The sequence below is a fragment of the Bubalus bubalis genome, chromosome 7 (genome assembly GCF_019923935.1).
Source record: "Bubalus bubalis isolate 160015118507 breed Murrah chromosome 7, NDDB_SH_1, whole genome shotgun sequence".
Taxonomy (NCBI): Eukaryota; Metazoa; Chordata; class Mammalia; order Artiodactyla; family Bovidae; genus Bubalus; species Bubalus bubalis.
The window spans coordinates 56,639,755-56,665,987 of record NC_059163.1 but is presented as its reverse complement, the minus strand read 5'-3'; positions in this window follow the sequence as shown (position 1 = coordinate 56,665,987).

The following is a 26,233-nucleotide window of genomic DNA, read 5'->3' as shown; positions in this document are numbered from 1 at the left end:
TAACTGGGATGGTTAGTCATCCTATTCTAACATCGTTTATGAAACCCAATTGGCCTAATGAAATTGGCACAGGAAAACTAACTTGTTAGAAACAAGCAACCTTCATAGAAATAATTTACTGTAACTGCAAGCTAATTCTCTGAGCCCTCACACTTGAAAGCCACAGAATCGAACAGATCATCCGAGCAGATTTCCTTAAATTGGCTGGAAGTGCACAGCTCTTGTTTCAGCATCAATAGATGTGTTCAGTTTCAGCTAAGCAGTTCACTAACTGCATTGATTTTTAAGGCTAGGCTAAAGGTATTGAGAAAATATCCAGGGGACACAGAAACTGGGGTGTTTGGAGGTTGATGGGCAAAGGAGAAATTTTGCTCTTGTGAGGCCTTCCTGGGAGTACCTCTAGCTGGGTATACATATCCCAGGGGCCGTTAGTAGTTTTAACCTTTGGCCACTTGATGATTGAACCATTCTAGTCCGTCCCCATGCCTGGGGCTCTCAGAAGACTCTACGGGTACAAGTTCTTGCTCAAGGTCCAACAGCTGTCAGAGCAGATGGCTGGAGATTTGTTTACCATAGTCCTAAGTATCACCCTTTAGCTCTAAGGCACTGGGAACAATTTGACAAATTTGATTAACTGAGAACAATATGATGCTGGCCTAGGAAGCTCGGTCTACATTTTCACAGAGTCCCTTATGTTCTTTTCATGGTCTAAGGATACAGGATGATATTAGCTATTTCTTCAGTCCAATAAGACCCTCGAGAAAACAAAGAGTGTCACCCTTGGCTACCCCTTTTGTCTTCTGGCTGAAGGTTTCGGTGAATGAGGCTTGTGATTCACACGTGCAGCCAGCTGCACTATCAGAGAGAGGCTGGGCACATCCCTAGTGCCGCCTCCAATAGACGGAAACGTGGCTTCTTGTTCCAAACCACGCCATCACTTACGCGTCCCTTACAAACTCCATCAGCTTTGTGAAACTAACAAGAAGCAGTCAATCTGCTGGAAAATCTTATCTACCCTCTCCCCTCCCAACTTGCTTCTGCCTCCTCTCAACTTCCAGGAGTTTCCTTGGCAAACCCCAATGGATGGTTTGCAAAGCATTACGTGCTTTGAGATGGCGTGTATGGCCTTGGGTCTTTGAGAGGCCTCGCTGCTGCTGGGTGGGAAGACAATAGTCAGCTACTATTCCTGTGGGAATTCCTGAGGGAGCTGCAAGTTGCTATGAATAGCCTGGCATTTGGAAGAGAAGTTTTGCAGAGGAGTCTCCTGCTGTGCCCTCTAGCTCTCAACTTGATGAAGGGGACAAGCCCAGAGCCCAAGAGGTTGTGAAGGGCTCGGGGAGGAGGCCTATTAAGGGACAGGCTTTCTTGTGTCCAGATTCCACTTGGGTGACCCTGGGGAGACAGACTCTTTTCCAGGACCACAATGCTCCATTTATAAGCTGCAATTAGTCGCAAACAAAATTTGTGCATCCACCACTAACTGTCAGCTCAAGAGGTTGAAAGTTCAGTCCCAGGGAGGTCAGGACGTCTTCCAAGGGGCTGAGGACTTTGCTTGCAACCTCCCCTCCCCCACATGGTGCCACGGGACCCCTCCCTGGGGAGAGAACCACATTCCAGATGAGGCTGCCTGCAAAGCTGAACGAGCAGTGCCACAGGGCCTCTGGCTCTGGAAGTATTAGCGCAGCAGACAGATGGGCCCGTTAGACTGACCTTTCTGCTGCAGAATGTTGACTTGGTTTATAATAAATATAGCCATCTGAGGAGAGCAAGGCAAGGAACACTCTGGTGATTATTAGGATTTAGCTGATGTTTGAAAGTTCAGCCAGTTTTGCTTGCATATTCCATGTGGAATAAAACAGCCAGAAGGGACCAGAAAAAATGAGCTGTTCTTTGCCAAATCAAAATGTGTAAATAGTTCTTCTGAGAGTGTAACAAAGAGCCTATTTTGCCTTTAAACACCAGAGCCAAAAACAGGAAAAGGCTGCAATTAAGTAACAGCAGAACAATATGAAGTTAATTGATAATGGAATGATTATTACAAAGCTGTCATGCATTAACTATACCTACTGCATGAGTGCTTCTTTCAGAGTATAAACATCCTTTCCAATTCCAAATGCACTTTTTTTTTCTTTCGTGATGACACATTTTCATTTCCTATTGTGCTCTTAATTCTCGTTTGCAGTCCTCTGAACCTCGTTGCAAACTGTGACTAAATTCCTGCTTTCCCCACATGTGGGACTGGGTTGGGGATGATGATGTTGGAATCTCTGGGTGGCACTGCACTTCAGAGAAATGAAGATTCTTCAGTTTGGAGCCTGAGCTAGCGAGGATTGCATCCTTTATTTCCTTAATGAGCTTAGAGTGACTGCTCATTAGATGATGTTGACTCTCTCAGATAAAAGTGAAATTAATGGTTCCATTTACGTTGAGTAAATCACTTCAGGTCTTCCCAAGTTTCCTGAATAGGTCACCCAAACACCAGCCTCAGATCTAACCTAGAGAAACGCTGATGATTTTATAACCTTTCAGGCAGTATAAATGCAGAGGCACTCAACAAGCTTACCTAACCAGCACGTCAGCGGGAGCTAGGTCGTGGCTCCAAGTAGGAGGGAGGCTAGCTGGCTACTCCATCCCTGGTCCCTTGCAAGAATCACTCAGCCTAGAGGCAGACTTCTCTTCTAGGCCCCCTTTGGACCAAACCGAGATTTCCAAATGTAACATCATCAGTGATGGTGGACATAGTATAACAAAGTCAGACACTCAGAGAGGTCTTCCCACCCTCATTGGAACCTCTGCTTCCATCCCTCTCCTCTCCTTTTGAAACTACCAAAGCCACGCACTGATGTGTGCTGCTCCTACTCAGAGGGAGCTGCCCTGGCTCTCTCTTCCCAGGATGGTCTGTCTCGGAAATAGTCTTTCTCTTCACTCTACCTATCACCTCCCTTCTCTCTTACACCCCTGGAATCAGCCATTGAGAGCACAAGAGTAACTGTTCCTCAGCGAGCAAAGATCTTGAAGGCAGACTCTGATGCCCAATGATAAATTAATGAGAAATCTCCCATCACCTGGTGGGTAATTTTTTTCTAATTAAGTTAATTGGATTTTTTATTATAAAAGGAATGTGTGCTCGTTATTAAACATTTGTAAAATACAGAAAAGTAGAGAGTTGGAGCAAAAAATAGAAAGTCTACAGGTGGGTAATTAGAGTCGCAGAATTATTAGTTATTTTGACTGGGTACCAGTAAATCCATAAATTAGATTTTTAGAGTCAACTGCAGTTCCACTTTCTAGTTCAACTACTAATGTCCACCTAAGTCAATGCCGTGGTTATTTATCACAATATCTTGGAGAAAGCAAAATCCTTTCTGTCTGGACTTCAGGCCCACTTAAAGTTCCAAGGCAATAAATGGAAGGAAATCCAAAAAGAGTGGAGATATATATATATATATATATGATTCACTTTGCTAGTACAGTAGAAACTAGCAAACTAGAAACAGTAGAAACTTTACAACATTGTAAAGCAGCTATGCTGCTAAGTCACTTCAGTTGTGTCTGACTCTGTGCGACCCCATAGACAGCAGCCCACCAGGCTCCCCCATCCCTGGGATTCTCCAGGCAAGAACACTGGAGTGGGTTGCCATTTCCTTCTCCAATGCATGAAAGTGAAAAGTGAAAGTGAAGTCGTTCAGTCGTGCCCGACTCTTAGCGACCTCATGGATTGCAGCCCACCAGGCTCCTCCATCCATGGGATTTTCCAGGCAAGAGTACTGGAGTGGGGTGCCATTACCTTCTCCAATAAAGCAGCTATACTCCAATAAAAATTAAATTTAAAGAAATCCAAGGCGAAACTGCCCTCCTCAGAGTCAACTGAGACTCACTCCCCTGAACCCTTCTGTGTGAGCCCCAGGGCTTCTCCCGCTAAACCTCCTTTCTCAGGCCAGCTCCCTGATCACCAGCTTTCATGGTGCACAGAACTCTTTTTCTTTCCCCACAATAAAACCTCTCCAAATATGTCCAAAATCTGTTTTTATTAAAAGCCCAATGTCTAACAGAGTTTCTCGCAATTAATCTCTTTATTTCCCTTTTCCCAAAGTGTGAACATTTCTACAAAAGAATGAAAATAGAATTATGAAGGAAACATCAGGGAAAGTTTTGGCTCAGGTACAAAAATCAAATGTCCATCTACCTCAGCTACCTACAACTCAGCAAGGAAGCAACAAATGATCAGTCAAGTTTCTAAGCAGCCAAAATAGCACTGCAAAAGCAAGGTTCCAGTGGCCGTGTGCCCTCTCATTTCATCCCTCTCATTAGAACTCTGTTTGAGAAAATTCGAGTTCTCAGTTCTCTTAGCTACAAGGAGCAACCTGCAAGGTGAAAATGGATTCTGGTGGTGAGTAAAAACAAGCCATCTGGGATGAAGGAAATAGAAAAACTATCGAAGGTAAACGTGAGAATTCCAAATTCCAACCTGAAGCCGTGTTGAGTACAGCAAGTCGTTCTCTACACTTCATTGGCTCTTGGCTTACTGCTACATGACCACATAATGCAGTTATAATGATAACAAGGTAAAACTGTGTTCTGTACTGTGAGTCTAGAAAAAGATGGAGGATTGTAGGCCGTTTGAGAAATAATTTTCTTAACTTTCAGTGGGACTTCTCCATTATACGGTAAACTCAATTATCACAAGTTTATTGTCCATGGGAGGTCTCTGGCCTGCACTGAGTTACCGTGGCTGACCTAGGGACTTCCGGAGGCCACTAACTCCTGCCCGCTGTGTGAAGGCAGGGCTTGCTCTGTCTTGTGATTGCCTTTCGGTGATACCTATGACACTGGCGGTACCTAACTCACGCCCAAAGTGATGTTTGTTTAATTAATAACTGAAGGCCGATGGGACGTCTAAGGGCAGAGACGAGGATGGATATAAAGAGAACCATCAAGGTAGCCTCTGAGGACAGGTTAGGACCAGAGACACGGAAGACACTGCAGATATCCTCTTAGTGTTGAAGCTGTTTCAATAGAGAAGAACTTAGTTATTTTCTGTAGCCAATAGAATGACATTAAACTAGTTTGAAGCATCTTGAAAAACACAGTAAATAGACTAGCCAATATATAATTATATTATATGTAACTACATTATATATAATAATATATATATATGTGTGTGTGTGTGTGTGTATATATATATAAAATGACTCAAACACAGTGAAGTTCATTTATTATAGAGTGAACAGTCACCCAGGGACTCATGCTGATGGAGGCTCCGCTATCTTTAAGAAGGGGTTTCCAGTCACTCTGAGGGCTGTCTCCACCCAGGCTACTGAAAGGGGAAAGGGATATACAGTACTTTTCCGCTGGTTAGCGACAACACAGTCTCAAGGCAACAGTGAATTCCAAGGGAGGCTGGGAAATGCAGTTTTATTTTCTAGGAAGATGAGAAAAGGGGCTTTGGAGAACACCTAGAGGTCTCTGCCATAAATTGATTAGCTGAATTTAACAAGCACCTTCCTTCAACTGTCTAACAAATATTCTATTCCTTCATTCCATAAGGATTAAAATAATCATTCCATGAAGTATGCCACTATCAAATCATTATGTTGTACACCCGAAACTAAGAAAACCTTATATGTCAATTATACCTCAATTTAAAAAAGAATAAACTTTTTTTAAAAAAGAGTACTTTCTATATGATTCAATTTATAGGAAGTTTAAAAATAAGCAAAACGAATTCAGAAGTTAGAAGGATTGTTACTGTTTAGGAAGAGACGGCAATGATTTGGAATGGATACATGACAGGGATCCCGAAATGGTCTTTTCCTTGTATGTTCTGCTTATCAGGTGTGTTCCCTTTGGATAATTCATTAAGCTATCTATATACTTATGATTTTCATACTTTTGGTATATGCAGGCTCTGCTTCAGCACAAACCTAGTCAGTAGGATCCAGAACTTTGTTTTCTGGTTAGTTACATGGTCAGATGGCATAGTGTTTGGATCAAGACTCTGGAATTACAGAGTCTAGATTTATATCCAAGATCTAACCATTTCCTATCTGAGAGATCTTGGCCAAGTTACTAACTCTCTGTACTTCAGCTTCTTCATCTGACATATGGGCTAATTGCAATACTCAATATCATTGAGAGAATTAAGTCATCTCAGTGAATACTAGCTCTTGGGATGGTTCTTATTGCTCTTCTTCTATGCCCATAGGGAAGATGGAAGTGTCCTGAGGAAGAGGGAGGGGAAGGATGAAGTTTGAGTTAAGGTAAATTTTGAAGGTGAAGAATGAGGGGGAAATTATCATGTTGAGGTGAAGGAAAAAGACATCAAAGAGGTGGATTGTCTCCTTCCATCCTCTGTCTCTGGTTTCCTGCCCTTCTCTAAACATGGAAGGTCGACTAACTAGGTGATCTTTAGTTGGTTAGTCTTTCCACCTATAAAAGCACAGAAATGAGAGGGCAATGCAAATGTTATCCAAAAGCCATACACAAATACCCATATTTGAGCTGACCTCAAATATAAAGGCCCCAAAATTTGGGAGTTAAGGGAGGTAAACTCTCAGTGGTGGAATTATGGATTATATCTTCTTAGAAAAAGAAAAGAAACAGCATAACCACAAGCAAACACAAGTTCATACAAGAAATTTATGTATAATGGATATGACTTGAATTTATTATAGATGTAGTCTAACCTCCTGTACTTCTTAAATGAAACTATAAAGTCATAGTGTCTCAGAGCTGGAAATGAAAATAGGAGCCATAATTCTATTCCATCATTTTGTGGATGATAAAACCAACACCAAAATCCTCTATGATTTCCCCAAGATAACAAAACTAGTTAGCTTGTGACAGAGCTGGGGCTAGGACCCAAACTTGATAATAATGGAAATGAAGAACAGTGACCCTGAGTTTCTGAAAGACTTTTAATCATTGAGGAGACTATGTCCATTATAATCTACTTGCAGGACTAATATATTTTAGAAACATTTTCATCAACAAACGTTGAAATAAAAATGATTGCCTTTCTGAGTTGATTAAAGATGATGGCTTGAAGATCATAAATTCTTTCCTGCTCCTCCACTGAGAGGCAGAGTCTACTTCTATTCCCTTTGATTCTGGTGTGCCTCTGTGACTGACTTCAGGTGATACAGTACAGCTTCCTAAGCTAGGTCTCAAGCAACCTGCAGTTTCTGAGTTTAATTTCCTTTAAAAACCCAGCTGCTGAACTATGAAAAATCTGAACCACATGAAGAGGCCAGTGGAGGGGAACTAAGGCATGCTCATAGCCCCAGCTGAGCTCCCAGCTTATAATCAAGCTCATGGCCAGCCCCTTGGGGGAGACTTCATAGCATTCGGCCCAAACCATAGCGTCATGAGAAAATAAATTGCTGTTTTAAACCACTATGTTCCAGGGCTCTTTGTTTTAAAGCAATAAAAGCTCACTCAAGCACTAAGTTTAAAAGAGTCCTAAGTCACTTCAGTCATGTCTGACTATTTGCAACCCCATGACTGTAACCCGCCAGGCTCCTCTGTCCATGGGATTCTCCAGGCAAGAATACTGGAGAGGGTTGCCGTGTCCTCCTGCAGGGATCTTCCCCACCCAGGGATCAAACCTACTTCTCTTATCTCCTGCATTGGCTGGTGGGTTCTCTAGCACTAGCACCACCTGGGAAGCCCAAAGTTTAAAGAGTCATCACCATAGTTAACATTTTCATCAACTTAGTGAAAAACCATTCCAATATTTTAATTGGAAGAGAAAATGGAGATGAATTATTTCCCCAAATCTCTAGAAATTAATGTTAGAGGGATCTATTTGATTAAGAGTGGTCAGGGTAGGCCTCCCTAATAAGATGACATCTGAGCAGACATCTGAGGGAAGGAGGGAGCCAAGTATGTGAAGTCAAGGTGCAAAGGCTGAGAGGCAAGTGAAGACTGGTAAAGCTGAGAAGGTCCCCTTTACCTGTCCCACCTTGAGTTCAGATGGTGATGGAAAAGTCAATGGGTATATTTTCTTCTTTGTCAGATCATTTATTTATTCATGCATACATACGTTCAACAGTTATTTAGCAAATACCTGCAATGTGCCTGATATGATAGAGGCTGAGGATACATATGGTAATGAATAAGAGAGATGAGGGTTAGGATTAAGGTTAAGGTAAGTTGTCCAGGGATAAGAAGACTGAAAATAAATAAGTAAATGAATAAACGGACTGGATACTTTCAGAAGGTAAGTGCTCTGAAGAAAACCAAAAAGAATGAAATGACAAGATGTGACCGGAAGGAGATTCAGATTTAGAACTCGGGGAAGGGCTCTCCGAGAAAATGACATTTGTATGAGACCACAATGACAAGAAGGTTATAGCCACACAGATGTCTGAAAAGGAGTATTCCAGGCAGAGGGAACAACAAATGCAAATGTCTTAATCCAGGAATGAATTTAGCATCGTCAAGAAGCAGAGAGAAGGTCAGAGTGGCTGAGGGAAAATAAAGCAGGCCAAGCAGTATCAGATGAAGTCAGAGATAGACAGGGGCCAACTTCATGTAGAAACTTGTTAGCCCTGACAAGCCTGGATCTGATTTTGACTGAGATGGAAAGTCACTGAAGGGTTTTAAGAATAAGAGCTTCTCAATCTGATTTGTATGCTTTGAATATCACACTGGCTGCCATGGGGGAGAGGGAGAACAAGTGAAAAATGATGATAGCTCCAAGTAGAGTGGTATCTGCGGCAAGGGCAGGAAGTAGACATGTTTAGAATGTTCTGGACCTAGAATCAGTCAGACTTTTCAAGAGGCTGAAGGTGGGGGTTTCAGGAAAGAGAGAAATTGAGAACAACCCCTCTACTTTTGGCTTGAACAGCTGGGGTGATGGTGGTTCCACTCATCGAGTTGGAGACCACTGTCATGGGAGTAAGACTGGTGGCAGGAAATCAAGAGTTCTGTTTTGGTCATGGTAAAATTCAGAACTCATTAGATAGAGATATGGAAATGTCAAAAAGCAAGGGGAGGGCTTCCCTGGTGGCTCAGTGGTAAAGGATTCGCCTCCCAATGCAGGAGAAACAGGTTTGATCTCTGATCCAGGAAGATCCCACATGCCTCAGAAGAACTAAGCCTGTGCAGCACAACCACTGAACTTGTGCTCTAGAGCCCAGAAGCTGCAACTATTGAGTCCACACGCCTCAAATACTGAAGTCTGCATGCTCTAGAGCCTGTGCCTCATTAGCGAAAAGCTCATGCAGCAATGAAGACCCAGCACAGTCAAAAATAAATAAAAATTTTTTAAAAAAAGCAAGGGGATTTTTGAGTCTGGGCTTCAGTAGAAAGGATGTGACTAGAAGATTAGGAATCGTTGGATCCCTATGGATGGTATTTAAAGTCTTTACAGAAGATGAGAATTCCTAGTGAGAAACTGTAAATGAAAAAGAGGATAAAGCCAAAAATCTAGCCCTGGGTTATTCCAACATCAGGGGCTTGAGGAGAGGATGTGTCACCAAAGAATAAAAAGGATCAGTTGGTAATAGAAGGAAAACCAGAATCAGGGTGTGCTGGCATGGAAGCCAGGAGAAAAAAATATTCTTCTAAGGTGGGAATGACTGGAATGTGTTGAATAATTTTAAGAGTTCAAGTGGGAGTTGTCCTTCCCATTTTACAAGATAAAAACCTGATTCTTCCTTCTCTCACATGCCATATCCCGATAGCAAGACTATTTTTCGCCGAGTCACGTGGATTCCTGAAACAGCCTCATAACTGGACTCTTGGCTTATGCCCTTGCTCCATGTATTAATTACCTATTGCTGCAGAGCAAATTATCCCCAACGTTAGCAGTGTGAAGTAAGTATTTATTACTTCACCGTTTCTGTGTGTCAGGAATCCAGGAGAGACTTAGCCGGGTGGTTCTGGGTTAGCGTCTCTCATGACGTGAGCACCCAGTCCTTGGAGGGCTTCAGAGGATCCGCGTCTAGGATGGTTTCCTGGCAGGCAGTCCACACAGGACCTCAGTTCCTCTCTGGCTACTGGCAGGAGTTCTCAGTTTCTCACTGCACGGGCTGTTCATAGGCTGCTTGAGTGTCCTCGTGACGGCTGGCTTCTCCCAGAGCAAGTGGCCCGAGAGAGTGAGAGAGAGGAAAGAACAGGAAGCTGCATTGCTCCTTATGCTCAATCTCCCCTCCTAGACCCCACCTCCATCATTTCCATTGTGAGAAGTAAGTCCTGAGTGCAGTCCACACTCAAGGAGAGGAAACCAGGCTCTACTCTTTGAAGACAGGAGCATTAAAGCATCCATGGATACAAATTTTAAAGTCCTCATTTTTTTCTCAGGAGTCAGAGTGATCATTGATGTCATTTCTCTGCCCAGTGGCTTCTCATTCCACTCAGTTAATTGTGTTATTCTCTCAGTCATGTCTGACTCTTTGCAACCCCATGGACTGTATACTCTGCCAGGCTCCTTTGTCTATGGAGTTTTTCCAGGCAAGAATACTGGAGTGGGTTGCCTTTCCCTTCTCCAGGGGACCTCCCCAATCCAGGGATCGAACCTGGGTCTCCCACACTACGAGTAGATTCTTTACCATCTGAGCCACCAGGGAAGCAGTCAAATCCTTACAGAGGCCTCAGTCGTATGAGCGCTAGCGAGCCTGCACCCTCTCTGCTCACACCTCCTCCCCTCTCCACATCATTCTCTCCTCTCTAGCCCCTCCTGTCTCCTTGCTGCTCCTGCTACCTCCTTGGGCCTTTGCATTGTTGTTTCTCTCCCTGGACTGCAGATCCTTCCAGATATCCAACTGGCTCTTAATCTTACTTTTCTTAGGTTTTTACTTACTGAAACCATCCCTGACCACTCTATTTCAAATCGCCATTTTCTCACCTCAGTTGCACTCCTTAACTCTCTTCCATACTGTATTTTCCTTCACAGCACTAATCTCGTCTGTCATCATATATATCTTACTTATTTTCTTTTGCATCTGTCTCCCCCACTAACTGGAGAAGGTAGGCGATGGCACCCCATTCCAGTACTCTTGCCTGGAAAATCCCATGGACGGAGGAGCTTGGTAGGCTGCAGTCCATGGGGTCACGAAGAGTCAGACACAACTGAGCGACTTCACTTTCACTTTTCACTTCATGCATTGGAGAAGGAAATGGCAACCCACTCCAGTGTTCTAGCCTGGAGAATCCCAGGGACGGGGGAGCCTGGTGGGCTGCCGTCTATGGCCGTCTATGCCGTCTCTCACAGAGTCGGACACGACTGAAGCGACTTAGCAGCAGCAGCCCCCACTAACAGGCAAGCTCCATATGGGTGAGTGTATCTGTTTGTTTTTTTCACTGCTATAAACCCAGTGCTAGAACAGTGTCTAGCACGAAGGAGACACTCAATAATATGTCTTGAATGTTAGTAGCCAAAGGTAGAAACACCTGAGGGATCATGCTTCCCAAATGAAAGTCTGAGGAATTCTTTGGCTGCCCAGTGGTTAGGACTCCATGCTTTCACTGACGAGGGCATTGGTTCGATCCCTGGTCAGGAAACTAAGATCCAGCAACCTGCACTCATGTGGCCAAAAACATAACAACAACAAAATGAGAGTCTGCTTTTGTCCTCAGAAATTGATCTCAATGAGATGAGTAGTAAGAACTATGAGCTCTTCCCCCTTGTTAGGATGGGGTATGTTCTCGGGCTTCGCAGGTGGCGCTAGTGGTAAAGAACCTGCCTGCCAGTAGGAGACTTGGGTTCTATCCCTGGGTCGGGAAGATCCCCTAGAGGAGGCTGTGGCAACCACTCCAGTATTCTTGCCTGGAGAATCCCATGGGCAGAGAATCCTGGCAGGCTACAGTTCATAGGGTCACAAAGAGTCGGACATGACTGAAGTGACTGAGCATGAACGCATGGTAGTCACTAATCACATGCTGCTGTTGAACAGTTGAAATGCAACTAGCGCAACTGAATTTTTTATTTAATTTCATTAAAATAGCCCTATATGGTTAGTATCTACCATGTTGGACAGTGCAACTCTAAAGTAAAAGAAGGTTTTCGGAGCCCAAAACACCTGGATTTGAATCCTGGTTCTGCTGTTCACTAGTTGTATGACCTTGGACAAGGCACTCAATCTCCAGAAGCCCCAGTTGCCTCATATATAAAGCAGTGCTAATGATACTTCCTTCATCAGAGCATTATGAAGATGAAATAAGCTAGCATATGAAAAGTACTTGACATATGGCTGCTTGATGCTTGCAGCTAACCTCCCAATCAAATTTGCAGTAAGTGTTGATTAAACTTCTTTCCCTTGATGAAACTTTGAACACTTGTTCCACCAATGTATAGACCAGTGGTTCTCAACTGAGAGTAATTTTGCTCCCAGAGAACATTTGACAATATCTGGAAACATTTTGGATTGCTACAAATGGGAAATATTGCTGAAACCAAGTGGGTAAAGACTGAGGATTTTTCTAAACATTTTACAGTACCCTGGACAGCTTCCCTCCACCCACCCTTAACAATGAATGATCTGTCCAAAATACCAACAGTGCCAAGATTAAGAAATGCTGATGTAGACACACCCTAAGAATGAAAACAGTGAGATATAGAGCCATTTAAAGATCTCACCTCATCATTCCCTTAAGCCTTCCCCTCACTCTCCAGACTCTCCCCGCAGCTTTCACCAACTATCCTCCAAATTTCTACTTTTATTGAAAGCCCCGTGAACATGGTAAATTCACTAAGGAGTTTATACACAGTCATGTTCACAGAGGCAAATTTCACTTCAGCGAATGGAGTCATTGTCAAGAACCACCCACTACCACGTCTGCTGATTACTTGAGATGTCTTCATGGATTCCTTCATCATTCCCTAATGCTCATGAACCTTATTTTTCAATTATAATTTTCCAAAGAGGCCTTTCCAGATTGTGTTTTGAAAACAGCCTGGCCCTGTCGTTCTCTAGTCCCTGTTCTATTTGTTTCTCAGAATGTCTGACATCATGCATCATGCTTATTTGCTTAGAATGGAAGATCCTCAGAGCAAGGATCTGGTTCTTCAAAACTGAATCCTCAAGGCCCAGATCTGTGCCTGACACATAGCCACTACTTAGGAAATATTTGTCCAATAAATGAAATAAAATATTTCTAGCCGGTTAAACTGACATACCTATATCAAAGTAACATTCATAGCGATGATTTCAAGATAAAAAAGTATTTAAGTCTCTTGGAGTTCTCAATAATAGGATCTGTCCTTTGTCAGAGAATAACATGAAAAGATTCAATGAAAGATGGTGAGGGACAGGGGAGCCTGGCTGTTGCAGTCCATGGGGTTGCGAAGAGTTGGACTTGACTTGGTGACTAAACAACAGCAGCAACAACATGAAAAGAAAGACAGAGAGAACTGACCCTAGTCTTAGGCTTTCCAGTCCCAGTTCTGGTTCTGACACTTAAATTCACCATATAAGTATGTGTGTATGAGCACAAGCAAGAAAGTGAGGGAGATTTTTGGAAAATCCAGATTTTAGGCTTGTTAAGACATTAACAATAACAACAACAATAATAGTTGCTACCTTTCACTGAATATTATTAGCTTCCTGCCAATATATTTTCAGTTTCAGCAAAATCAATGATTTAATTCAACCCTATTTACAGGTTTTTGTGGTAGGGACCATTGCCTCATTTTACACACGAAGTCAAGGCCTTAGGAAGTAAAGTAACTTGCTCCAAGGCACACAGCTAGCAAGTTGCGGGAATGGAGTCAGAACCCAGGCCCATGACTCTAAGTCTTGTCTTAGATGCTTTATCACTATGCAAGCACCAGTCCAGCTCGTGCCTGAATGGGGAAGATTTGCAAATTACAAAGAACCATTCCCACTGCAGCAAAATGGGATTTTTCCTTTAGATCCCTGTTGTTGTCATTGTTGGGGTTTTTTTCAGTTTTGTTTTGAAGTACCAAATGTTCTCTCATAATTAATTCTTCTAACCATCCGTTTTACAGAATCATGCAAAGAAGTTTGGAATATTTTATCAAAATTGGCTTTAAAATAGTACAATGTACTTTTTAAAACTAATCATTTTACAGACAGCTTCCAGTGTGGGAGAAACTCTGCCAAATACATGGAATCTCCTTCCAGTTGGAAACTGCTCCCTGGAAGGAGGGACAGTGTTATTCCCTGTGGGCTCCCCCGGGGTAGCCCAGATCCTGACACAAAGCAGGATCTCAACCAGTGCCTGCTCTTCCCTCTCGCTCCTCACTCCCTTTTATCCATAAAATGAGAGGCCTGGTCTTGAAGGCCTCCCTCCCTGGTCCCTGACCCAGAGGTGAACATTTGCCAAGCACACCACAAAACTTGGTCCAGGCCTCCGCTTTCTCCACCCCTCTATCCATGCAGAGATGGGGCAGCTGGTCACCTGCCGTTTAGCTTCTTGGCCTCCCAAAGGCTTGGTTCAAATTTAGCTGCTCTTCAAGACACGGCTGCCCCTGCAAGGTCATCCCTACTGCCACCATTTCTTGCCAACCGGGATGGATTTAAGCTTTTGCCCCACCTCTTCCTGCTATGATCTCCCAACAGCACTGAGTGAGGAAAACTGACTAAAACCTAACCTCTCTTTTTACTACCAAGGCAAAGACCATCTGATGTGCAAATCTCTCTGCAGAGGTCCTTTGGTTACGTACATTTTAAGGAGTCCCAACCTGAACTTCTTTTGCCAGAAATTAAATTTGTATGGACCTCATTTGTTGCTTTTATTCTTTAGTCATTAGTGTCTGACTCTTTGTGACCCCATGGACTGTAGCCCACCAGGGTCTTCTGTCCATGTAATTTCCCAGGCAAGAATACTGGAGGGAGTTGCCATTTCCTTCTCCAGGATATCTTTCCATCCCAGGGATTAAACCCATGTCTCCCTGCATTGGCAGGCAGATTCTTTACCATTGAGCCACAAGGAAGTCCCTATAGACCTCATAGCTTTTCTTTTTATCCTCTGGTATAACCTCAATGACATTTAAGTTCAGTTCAGTCGCTCAGTCATGTCCGACTCTTTGTGACCCCATGGACTGCAGCACGCCAGGCTTCCCTGTCCATCACCAACTCCCAGAGCTTACTCAAACTCATGTCCATTGAGGCGGTGATGCCATCCAATCATCTCATCCTCTGTCGTCCCCTTCTCTTCCTGCCCTCAATCTTTCCCAGCATCAGGGTCTTTTCCAATGAGTCGGTTCTTTGCATCAGGTGGCCAAAGTATTGGAGTTTCAGCTTCAGCATCAGTTCTTCCAATGAATATTCAGGACTGATTTCATTTAGAATGGACTGGTTGGATCTCCTTGCAGCCCAAGGGACTCTCAAGAGTCTTCTCCAACACCACAGTTAAAAAGCATCAATTCTTTGGGGCTCAGCTTTCTTTATAGTCCAACTCTCACATCCATACATGACTACTGGAAAAACCATAGCTTTGACTAGACGGACCTTTGTTGGTAAAGTAATGCCTCTGCTTTTTAATATGTTGTTTAGGTTGGTTGTAACTTTTCTTCCAAGGAGCAAGCATCTTTTAATTTTCATGGCTGCAGTCACATCTGCAGTGATTCTGGAGCCCCCAAAAATAAAGTCTGTCACTGTTTCTATTGTTTCCCCATCTATTTGCCATGAAGTGATGGGACCAGATACCATGATCTTAGTTTTCTGAATGTTGAGCTTTAAGCCAACTTTTTCACTCTCCTCTTTCATTTTCATCAAGAAGCTCTTTAGTTCTTCTTCACTTTCTGCCATAAGGGTGGTATCATCTGCATATCTGAGGTTATTGATATTTCTCCCAGCAATCTTGATTCTAGCTTGTGCTTCATCCAGCCCAGTGTTTCTCATTATGTACTCTGCATATAAGTTCAATAAGCACGGTGGCAATTTAGAGCCTTGACGTACTCCTTTCCCAATTTGGAACCAGTCTGTTGTTCCATGTCCAGTTCTAACTGTTGCTTCTTGACCTGCATACAGATTTCTCAGGAGGCAGGTCAGGTGGTCTGGTATTCCCATCTCTTGAAGAATTTTCCACAGTTTGTTGTGATCCACAAGTCAAAGGCTTTGGCATAGTCAATAAAGCAGAAGTAGATGTTTTCCTGGAACTCTCTAGCTTTTTGATGATCCAATGGATGTTGGCAATTTGATCTCTGGTTCCTCGGCCTTTTCTAAATCCAGCTTGAACATCTGGAATTTCAGAGTTCACGTACTGTTGAAGCCTGGCTTGGAGAATTTTGAGCATTACTTTGCTAGTGTGTGTGATGAGTGCAATTGTGTGGTAGTTTGAGCATTCGTTGGCATTGCCTTTCTTTGGGATTGGAATGAAAACTGACCTTTTCCAGTCCTGTGGCCACTGCTGAGTTTTCCAAATTTGCTGCCATATTGAGTGCAGCACTTTCACAGCATCATCTTTCAGGATTTGGAATAGCTCAAGTGGAATTCCATCACCTCCACTAGCTTTGTTCGTAGTGATGCTTTCTAAGGCCCACTTGATTTCACATTCCAGGATGTCTGGCTCTAGGTGAGTGATCACACCATCGTGATTATCTGGGTCATGAAGACCTTTTTTGTATCATTTTGTGTATTCTTGCCACCTCTTCTTAATGTCTTCTACTTCTGTTAGGTCCATACCATTTTTGTCCTTTATTGTGCCCATATTTTCATGAAATGTTCCCTTGGTATCTCTAATTTTCTTGAAGAGACCTCTAGTCTTTTCCATTCTATTATTTTCCTCTATTTCTTTACATTGATCTCTGAGGAAGTCTTTCTCATCTTTCCTTGCTATTCTTTGGAACTCTGCATTCAAATGGGTATATCTTTGCTTTTCTCCTTTGCCTTTCACTTCTCTTAATTCATCATAATTATTGGATGGATTGCATGGTTTTCTACTTATACAAGGATTTTGTACTTATACAAGGATTTCTACTTATACAAGTATTCTTAACATCTCTAACTCTCACCTGGAAATCAGAGCATGTCATCTTTCCACCTGGAAGTTATATTCATGTTATTCTTTGTATTGTTAAGGTGTTTTGTGCTCTTCAAAACTGTTTCTTTTACTGAGCTCTATAAGCCAGAAAAAGACTGTAAGCTTCCCAAAGACAGGGATCATCTCTATCTTATTCATCACAGAGTATGTACTTGAAATATGTTGGTTGAATGAATGATGCATCCTGGAATAGAAGCCAAGAGTCCTAGTTTCTAGACCTGGCTTGAGTATAGTTTAAGCCAGCACTGCCCAATAGAAATATTTAGAATGCAAGCCACATACTACTTAAAATTTTCCAAAAAAAATTCTAGTAGCCACATTTTTAAGTAAAAAAAAAAAAAGTAAATACATTTTCATATTTTTTACTTAATATATCCTAAATATTGCCTTTCTATCAGGTAATCAATAAAATTAGTAAGATATTTCCTCCTTTTATTCATGCAACTCTTTGTAATTTGGAGTCTGTTTTGTAGTTACAGCACATTTCAATTTGGACTAATCACAGTTTTAAAAAATAGACTGTATTTTTTTAGAGTAGTTTTGGGTTCCTAGCAAAATCAAGCAGAAGGTACAGAGATTTCTCATGTAACTCTTACCTCGCCCTCTCTGCACACAGCCTCCCCTACTATCAACATTCCTCAGCAGAGAGGTACATTTGCTAGAACTGATGAACCTACAATGATATATCACTATCATCCAAAGTCTGTAGTCTACATGGAGGTTCACTCTTGGTGTTATATGTTCTATTGGTTCTGACAAATATGTAATACACCCACCATTATAGTATCATACAGAATGGTTTCACAACCTTAAAAATCCTTTGTGCTCTGCATATTCATCCCTCCCTCCCTGCTAACCCCTGGCAACCACTGATCCATTTACTATCTCCACAATTTTGCCTTTCCCAGAATGTCATATGGTTGGAATCATACAGAATGGAGCCTTTTCAGATTGACTTTTTCACTTAATATTATGCATTTAAGTTTCTTCCATGTATTTTCATGGCTTAATAGTTCATTTTTCTTTTTAGCACTGAATAATTTTTCATTGTCTGGACATAACACAGTTTATCCATTTACCTAATGAAGGACATATTGGTTTCTTTCACATTTGGGAAATTATGAATAAAGCTGATACAAACATTTGTACAGGTTTTTGTGTGTACATAAGCTTTCAACTCTTTTGAAAGAAGCACAATTGCTAGATAATACGGTCTTATTTTGAAAGAAACAATCAAACTGTCTTCCCAAAGTGTCTATACCATTTTTCACTCCCACCAGTAATGAATGAGAGCTCCTATTGCTCCGCATCCTCATCAGCATTTGGTGTCAGTGTTTTGAATTTTAGCCATTTTAATCGGTGTGTGGTGGCATCTCGTAAATGATATATGACGTTAAGCAACTTTTCATATGCTTATTTGTCTCTGTATATCCCTTGGTGAGGTGTCTGTTTAAGTCTTTTGCTCATTTTTTGAGTTGTTCATCTCCTTACTGTTGAGTTTTGTGTTCTCTATATGTTTTGGATAACAGTAGTAATAGTACTCACTAGTCCTAATGGTTACTATACTGAATTAGACAGCACAGCTTTCAGGAGATTACCCTGGTAATGGGATGCAGTCACTTACCCTTTGTGATGGGCTATCCAAGAGGAAATACCTAACTGGTGGTTGGATCCAGAAAGTGGGAGCTCAAAAGACAGGGCCCAGAAGAATTTAAAGTCTTGAGAGCTCTCAGCAGATAGACAGTAGCTGGTGTGAATGAGTGTATAAGACTACTCAAGGACAGAGTATTATTGCTTGGGATGAGAACTAATTTTTTTAAGTTCTTATTTATTTATTTATTTTTGGATGTGCTGGGTCTTTGTTGCTGTACTCAAGCTTTCTCTAGTTGCAGCAAGTGGGGGCTACTGTTACTTGTCATGCAAGGGTTTCTCATTGTGATGGCTTCTCTTGTATTGGAGCACAGGCTCTAGGGCTTGCGAGCTTCAGTAGCTGTGGCTTGTGGGCTCAGTAGTTGTGGCTTCTAAGCTCTAGAGCACAGGCTCAGTAGCTGTAGCACACAGGCTTTGTGGCTCCTCAGCATGTGTGATCTTCCTGGACCGAGAGTGGAACCCATGTCCCCTGCCCTGGCAGGCAGATTCTTAATCACTAGACCACCAGGGAAATCCCAAGAACTCCTTTCTGAATAAACTGCCTGTCAAACATTTTCACCTGGGGTGATGGGGGAATATTCTCAAATTTGGAATATCCTCCACTCTTATTTCCCCTGTTCCCCAAATTTTTTTACTCATTTACAAACTCACACAAGCTGAAAATTGAGAAGTCAGCCTCAAGTTCTCCTTGAGCTTCCAGTGCTTATCTATGCCCAACTCCTCCTGCTGATTCTATATCCTAAATTGCTCTTGCATCTGTCCCCTATTGTCATCCCCATTTCATCATCCCTCACCTGGATCACTGCCATAGTCCCCCAACTGGCCTCTCTGTCTCCAGTCAGGCCTTGCTCCAATATATTCTGCACACTGATGTCACAGGGATCATTTTAAAAGTAAATCTGATCATGTCACTCCTGACTGAAATTCTTCAATGACTCCCCATTACATTCATAATGAAGTCTAACTTCAACATGGCAGACAAGGCTTTCGTGCTTACCTCTCCAGCTGCGTGCAAGTGCACCCTGGACTCCAACACTACCAAGTGCCTACCAATTCCCTGGTCCTTTCTCTCACTCTTTCTCACTCTCTCTCACTCTCTTATTATTGTTCTCACATCTTTACTTTTATACATACCTCTGCACTGAATGCTTGTGTCTCCCTCAGATTCATGTGTTGAAGCCCTAATCCCCAAAGTCATGGTGTTTGAGAGGTAACTAGAGTTAGACGATGATGTTCGTGCCCTTATAAGAAGAGGAAAGACTGGAGACCTCTCTCTCTCTCCACCTCATAAGGATTCAGTAAGACAGCAGCCATGTGCAAATCCGGAAGACATTGAATCAGGCAGCACCTTCATCTTGGACTTCTAACCTCCAGAACCATAAATGTGGTTTGCTTAAGACACCTAATCAATAATGTTTTTTATGGCAGGCAGTTGGACTAAAACACACTTCCCTCTGCCTTCCCTCAAATAAGCCCGCCCCCTTCCTTTCCCACCTGGGAAACTCTGGCCACTTCCTGTAAGACTCAGCGCAGTGTCTCCTGTTACAAGTGGCCATCCCTGGTTTCCCATGCTAAGCTAGGCATGCCTCTTCTCTTCTTCCATCCTACTGCATACCTAGCCTGAAAGATTATTTGGTAAGTGCTGTATACTCATCTGTCCTACCACCTAGAGTGTGTGCTCCCTGAGGTCAGTGATTACATCATCTTCGTAACCCCAGAACTTTGCCCAGCGTTTGGTAGAAAGTTCCTAAGAGCAGCAGACATGCCAGCCCCGTACCCTGAGAAGGATCCAACAAGGCCATCTCATAATCTTACCTGAAGAACGTTTTCAGGGTTAAACTCTTGGGTGAAAAGAATTAGTGGCCCTTGAAATATTGAAGGAGTGAAATATTTAAAGTCAAGTGGTAATGGTTAGAATTTTTATGGCTTTATTATGAATTAATGGCCATATTAGAAAAGTCATAGTTAAGGAGTTAACACCCACCATCGAACAAGCCCTGCAGAATCCCTTGCCTATGTCTGTGCACATTCCACTTCCTGTTGCCCCTTTATCTGCCTCTCCAGAGTGAAGTAACATACTTCTAGTAGGTCTCACCCCATTTGGTGAACCCCATAGTGTGAGGTAAGGCATGCCTTCAGTGATCCTTTGAGTCCACAGTAAATTCCCTCCCTGAGGTTTCAGAGACAGCATGTCATATTTTAGTTTGAAACCAGAAAGTTCTCCGGAATAGAGAGAAGCCTTCCTGTGGAGAATCCACCTCAGTCCACCCTGAGCATCAGCATGGGAGAATCAAAACAAATATTTTGAACGGACTGGGTAGGGATTTGGCTTTCAGCCAGCATCAAGGGCTTCCCCGGTGACTCACCTGGTAAAGAACTCACTTGCTCATGCAGGAAATGCAAAAGACACGAGTTTGATCCCTAGGTGGGGAAGATCCTCTGGAGGAGAGAATGGCTACCCACTCCAGTATTCTTGCCTGGAAAAAACCCCAAGAACAGAGGAGCCTGGAGGGCTACAGTGCATGAGGAAGTAAAGAATCCGACGTGACTGAGCACACGCACGCATAGCACAGCAGTGGGTTGAAATGGGCAGACAGAACTCTATCAGATGTGTCCTGCGGTGTGGTCCCATCTCACGAGGGGTTTCCTGGTTGCCACTAGGCAATGACCTCTGCCGAGGGAAGCCTTCCTCTCCCTGAAGTTTCCAGACACCCACCTCCTTCCGTGATAGCCTCACAAGACCAGCGTGACTCCCGGTTTCACGGTCTGCCTACTGTCCAGAGCAGGAGCCCTGAGCTCTCTGGTTGGAGAGGGAACATAGTGCTGAGAACTTGGGCACCAGCATCGGGCAGAACTGAGTTTGAACCCTGGCTCTGCCAGTTACGGACGAGGACCTGTGGCAAATTATTTGAGCTTTGTGAACCTCAGTTTCCTTGTATTTGTTTCCCGTGGTTATTGTGACAAACAGCCACCACAAGCTTGGTGGCTCGAAACAACAAACATTCACTCTCTCACAGTCCTGGAGGACAGAAGCTGGAAACCAGTGTCTGTAGGCTGAAACCGCGGTGTCAGCAGCCCACGCTCCCTCTGAGGTACCATGGAAAATGTTCTCCTCTCCTCTTCCAGCCTCTGGTGCTAGGGGAATTTCTTTAAAAAAAAATTTTTTTTTTTTTTGCTTATTTATTTAGATTGTTTTTGGCTGTGCTGAGTCTTCGTTGCTGTGTGAGCTTTTCTCTAGTTGCTGCAAGTGAGGACTGCTGTCTAGCTGTGGGGCACGGGCTTCACATTACGATGTGATGCGGATCCTCTTGTTGCGGATCACAGGCTCTAGGGCACGCGGGCTTTGTAACTGCAGTTCCCGGGCTCCAGAGCACAGCCTCAATAGTTGTGGCACACAGGCTTAGTTGCACCTCAACATGTAAGATCTTCCCAACCCAGAGATCGAACATCTTGTCTCCTGCATTGGCTGGCAGATTGTTTACCACTGAGCCACTGAGCCAGAGGGAATTTCTTGATTAGTGATTACATCACTCCACTCTGCCACTGTGGTCATATTACCTCCTCCTATTCTGTATGCATCAGCTCTCTCTCTCTACCTTATCCCATGAATAATAACATCTGAAGACAAATATGAGGGCATGTAGGGCTCATCTGATAATGCAGGATAATCTCCCATCTAAAGACCCTTAACTTAATCACAACTGCAAAGACCCTTTTCCCAAATAAGAGAATGTTTACAGGTTCCAGGGACTGGGATTTAGCATCTTTGAGGATCACCAATACATCCCTCAATTATTGTAATATAAATACTAATTGTTTTCATCTGATTTCCGCACTGGAAAGCAGGGCTGAGACCAAAGACTTATGCAAGTAGTTATTTGGGGGGAAGCTCTCCCAGGAAACAAGAGCGGGAACTAGGAAGAGTGAAACCACGCAGGAGGGAAAATCAGTATAAGCACACATTCGTGAGCTGGTCAGTGTGGCCACTGGGTCCTGCTGGGACCCTCTGAGGAACCGTGTAGACCTCAGAACTGTCCTTTTGAGAGACAGAAGAAGGAGCACTTATCCACATGGCAACCCCCTCATATTCTCATCTCTGAGCCCACATCAGACGGGCTGAGCAGCTCTACACGTAGAGTTCCTGGCAGCTGCACGGAAGCTCTAGGGCAGAAAGTGAGAGGTCAGTGGTGTAGCTGAAACAAGGTTCTGCCAGGTTATACCTCTAGGAAACTGGTTGTCATGCCAAACAGCTGGGCTTAAAAAGAGTCAAGGGCTTCCCTAGTGGTCCAGTGATTAAAAATCCTCCTGCCAACACAAGGGACACTGGTTCAATCCCTGGTCTGGGAAGATCCCTCATGCCACAGAGCAGCTAAGCTCGTGGGCCACAACTATTGAGCCCTTGCACGCACGGCAACTACTAAAGCCCAAGCACCTAGAGCCAGCGATCAGCAACAAGAGAAGCCATCACAATGAGAACCCCGTGCACCATAACAAGAGTACCCCCTGCTCACTGCAACGAGAGAAAGCACTTGTGGAGCAACGAAGACCCAGCACAGCCAAAAATAAAATAAATAAATCTTAAAAAAAAAATGGATGAGTCAGGAAGAGACAAAGTAAGGCATACAATGGTCCTGCACATTAGAGGTTGTTGGAAGGATTGAATACAGCAATGTGTGTATCTATCACACGGGAAACACTCAACAAAACCCTCATCACATTTTGGTTGCTATTGTTACTAATAAATACCTGTTCTCATATCACTTGCCTAGCATAGTGCCTAACATTTGGGCAGCTCTCAATATATTGTTGCTGGCTGGCTAAAAGAAAGGAACGGCGGATGGATGAACGGACAGACAAAAGCAAACACACCAATTCATGTCTTGAAAAAATAGTTTGGCAGTTTCTCAGAAAAGAAACCATAAGTTTCTGTGAATAAATCGGGTAGTCAGATGTGGGTGGCTTTGAGGCACCAGGTAAATCTAACAAAACACAGGATTAGCATCCAGGATTAATGCCCTTTTAACCTAACTTGGTCATTTTTTTTTCTTCTTTCACTATAACCAAAGTTAAAAGAGACTTCCTCAATTCACTCAGTTTTCATTGCCTTGGGCAATTTTGAGATTCAGATCTCAGCTATTTCACTCTGGCCTGAGTAAATTAGAGCCCTCGTGGTGTGCTATGCTAGAAGGGACTTGACTTTTAATCCTGGAGTGAAATATTTTCTCATGACCCATGTGCACTCCATTCCTGGCCTAATTCGAAGGCACAGGATTACAGGTTAGGCACAGTCTTCGGGGAGAAGATATATTCTTCCTTATGTATCATCATCATCACCACCACCATCATCACTGTCCTAAAAAACACTTCATGCTTCACTAACTGCTTACTAGGAAACACTCACTGGGCACTAAGAAAAAAGATCATACTCCTGCCCTCAAAGAATTCATATTTTGCTTGGGGAGATAGTACAGTTACATGAAAAGAAATACTGTTGCTAGGCAAGTGGTCACAAAGACCTACTGAATGCTCCTAACAAAACTCCTGAGGTTTGAGGGCAGGGGAGGGGTTGGTGTAGCTCATCATGTCTTCCTGAAGGAGACAGAACAAACTCAGGCTTTAAGAGAGGCAGGACTTGGGTACTTTGGAAGCAGACAGGGAGAGGTGATTCAGGCAAGAGGAGCCAGGTTGGATAAGAGATCATGACTCTTTAGGGAAGCTCAGACCAGGAACTTTCAGGCAGATGAGCCTGCAAACAGGAGAGGGAAGAGTAAAGTATTAGTGCTTTCTGTTCATCACAGCTCGAGGAGGAAATGCTGTACCCTGGAGCTGAGGCGACCCACTTCTTTGTGATCGGGTAGCTACGGTGCCAAAAACAACTTAATTTGAGACTGAGGCTAGTGAGATCACACTTGGCTAACTTTCCTCTAGCCAGACCATGGCTGGCTGATGCTTTCTGGCAAGAGAGCTAAGAAATAAAGTCCCTCTTCACCATATGCTTTCCGTCTTCCCTGCCTCTACCTGGTTCTGCAATGGAAAGGAAAGACTACCCTCTTGGGTTCACTCATTTATTCACAATGTTCATTTAGTAAATATTCACTGAGCATCTGCTACATGGGGCTTCCCTGGTGGCTCAGTGGTAAAGAATCTGCCTTCCAATGCAGGAGACGCAGGTTCGATCCCTGGATCAGGAAGATCCCCTGGAGAAGGAAATGGCAACCCACTCCAATATTCTTGCCTGGGAAATCCCATGGACAGAGGAGCTGGTGGGTTTCAGTCCATGGGGTCTCAAAAGAGTCGGACACAACTAAGCGACTCAATAGCAACAACATCTACTACATGCTTGACTCTGCTGGGCATGGGGGAGTCCGTGGTGAGCAAAAGCAGCCATAGGCCTTTCTCTTGTGGAGCTAAAAGTCTTGTGATGTAGACAATTGCTAATTAAATAATCACTCCCAATAAAGAGAAAAATCACAACTCAGATAAATTTAGAGTTTCAAGATGTATCATATGGGGGTTACCTAGTCAGAGAGATCAGGGGAGACCTGAGGAAGTGACAACCAAGTTGAGACCTGAAGGGCAGTAGGATGAGTTAGGATTAACTGGGTAAAAGCATGGGGAAGATCATTCCAGGCAGGAGGAGCAGCCCGTACACTGACCCTGTGCTGGAAAAGAATGCAGCACAGTTAAGGAATCGAGAGCAGGTCAGTGAGATGGGGGTTGGGAGACCAAGGGAGCAGAGGACAGGATGATGTTGGAGAGGCAGACAGGACCTGAAGGGGCAAGAACCTGTGGTCCATGACATGGATTCTGGTCTTTAGCCTAAGAGTGGTGGGGAGCCATCAAAAACCCAAGTAGTGTTGTCCCTAAAGAGCAACAAGAGTTTTGCTAGTGCTATCAAGCTCAAGTATCAGGCTTGGTGATAGAACAATATAAATGTTTTTCCACAGCTTCCTTGGTGGTCCAGTGGTAAAGAATCTGCCCTGCAATGCAGAGGGTACAGGTTTGATCCCTGGTCAGGGGACCAAGATCCCACATGCTGCAGAGCAGCTAGGCCCAAGCGCTGCAACTAGAAATTCTGTAAGCTGCAACAAAAGATCCCACGGGCCTCAACTAAGACTCAAGGCAGTCTAATTAATTAATTTTTAGAATTCACATAAAATGAATTTAAAAAAAAAAATGGTTTTCCAAATCAGTTAGGCACAACCACTTGGGTGCTATAACAGAGACCCAGAATAAGAGTGACCGCAGTTTACATCTTTCTCTAGGGTCAGCAAGATGGCTTCATAAGTCAGGGATCAGGTCCTCTTCATTATGTTTCTCTCCCTCCCAAGTCCAAGATGGCCCACCACCACCACCGTGTTGGCACTCTAGCCAGCAGGCAAGGAGGAAAGAGGGCATAGAAAGGGATGACCATTCCTTCTAAGGGCATAACCTAGCAATTGCACCCACTATTTCTGCTCACATCCCATGGACCAGAATGACTTTCTTGGCCTCTCCTAGCCACAAGCGAAGCTGGAAAACTTGACCTTTCTCCTAAGCATCTCTGTACCTGCAGCTGAAATTCTACAGCTCTCCTATAGAATGGAGAACGAATATTGGTGGAAAGTTGGCAGTCTCTGCCATGGGCCCT